Below are 2,135 nucleotides of genomic sequence, written 5' to 3'. Positions count from 1 at the left end.
ATATACACATATATATATACATATATATATAAACCTACCTTGCCTTATTTGAGACATGCTGATTGAGGGTTTTTTTTAAAGACAGTGTTGTTATACTTGATTAAAGCTAAAACCATAAAAAAATGCTACTAGAAATAAAAGAACATGTAAAAAAAAACAAAAAAAAACATTACCCAATATATTATTATTTTTTGACAAGACAACATTTCTCATTTTAACTTGACATACTAAAATAGTTAAAACTGAAATAATAATTTATACAAAAAACATATAACATTAAAAAAACTAATAAAAATGACTAAAAATAATTAAAGCACATTTTGATTGAAGAAAAAATAAAGAAATCAGGTTTATGATTTATGATAGTTGACTAAAACTATTTTAAAAAATGTAACTAAAAATAAACTAAATGTTAAGTAAATTAATATTTTAAAAAAATTACCCATACAAGTATAATATTGTAAAATCTATTATAATAAAAATGATCTATTATAATAAAAAATATTTTATTTCAGCCGGTTGCGAAGGCAACATTTCACATTTTCATTTCGTTTAATTTGATGTACTAAAATAACTAAAACTTAAATAAACATAATAATAAAAAATAGATATTTAAAAAAATTTAAAATGTCACCTGGGACGTGACAAAAATGAACATCAAAGTTGTCGAATAATTCAGATTCATCCTTGTGTTTATTTAACTGTCATAAAATGCTTATAATAATAAACTATGAAAATAGAAAAAAGCTAAATAGGGATGTCACAGGTCATCTAATCAACTGTACATCTATTTAATTTTTCAGAATCGCTACATTCCTTCACACGAGGTTTCTACACTCAGCCCAGAATGATCTTGTTGCAAAAGGTTGAAAGGGAAGATCTGAATGAAAGGCAAGGATATAATCATCGCTGCATATGATGCAACCCATCCGAGGATTTACGGCCGACATGTGAGGGCAAGCGATTTTACACCGAAAGAAGAAAAGAAAAAGCGTGAGGAGGACGTGCCGGACTCTAAAACAAAAAGACAAGCATCCATTGTGTCCAAACCCACACGTCCCAATGCATCCTGGGCCACGCAATGTGGGCAAGGTGTGTAAACACATCAGGGCGCGCTGTCATGGCTTTCAAGTGCTGCTGATGAATACATTATTAAAATAGCCGAAGGAAAGTACATCTCCTGAATGTTCTCAGCATGCAGAAGCTTGACTCACGCAGTGCCACTGTACACACACGTCCCGCTCAGGACCACAGGCAGGTGTCTGCGGCCGGAGGGCTTTGGGAGAGCTGCCAGATGATTTTGTTTAGAAAGACAATAAGAGCGCTGAGGTTTCCAGTTTCTGAGGATGCAAACTAAGCCACCGCCGCATCTGAGCTGCAGAAGTTGGGAGTTTTGCCCATTGTGTCCATAAAGAATAACTGTTAGCCAAACAATACGCTTATTATGGAGAATGTGTGTGTTTTCCTGCCGCGCTCGGTCACAGGTGCTTCGCCGAGGGAAGTTTTGATGCTGTTGTTCTTCTCTTCCTGAAGGCTGCTTTTGAGAAATATACAGTCTGTGTGAAGTCGGTGAGACGTTCTTCTGCTCAAGTTATATGATTAAAAATACAGTAAAAATGTGAAATGTTATTTAAATTTAAAATAGCCGTTTTCTATTTGGATACATTTTGAGATGTAATTGATTTCTGTGATCAAAGCTGAATTTTCAGCATCATTACTCCAGTCTTCAGTGTCACGTGATCCTTCAGAAATCATTCTAATATGCTGATTTATGCTCAAGTTCAAAACAGTTGTGCTGCTTCATATTTTTGTGGAAACCAAGAATTCAAATAGAAAACAGCTATTTAAATTGTAATGATGCTTCACAATATTTCTGTTTTACTGTATTTTTGATTAAATAAATGCAGCCTGAAGAGACTTTTTTTCAAAAACATTACTGTTGATAGTATTATCAATGTTGAAAACAATTGTGCTGCTTCATATTTTGGTGGAAACTGTGATATGTGATATGTTTTGAATTGAAAGAATTCAAAATTTAAAAGAACAGCATTTATTTGAAATAGAAATCTTTTGTAATATTATAAATGTCTTTACTGTCACTTTTAAACAATGTAATGCATCCTTGCTGAATAAAA

The sequence above is a fragment of the Sinocyclocheilus anshuiensis genome, unplaced genomic scaffold (genome assembly GCF_001515605.1).
Source record: "Sinocyclocheilus anshuiensis isolate Anshui unplaced genomic scaffold, SAMN03320099.WGS_v1.1 scaffold767, whole genome shotgun sequence".
Taxonomy (NCBI): domain Eukaryota; kingdom Metazoa; phylum Chordata; class Actinopteri; order Cypriniformes; family Cyprinidae; genus Sinocyclocheilus; species Sinocyclocheilus anshuiensis.
This window is presented reverse-complemented; position numbering follows the sequence as displayed.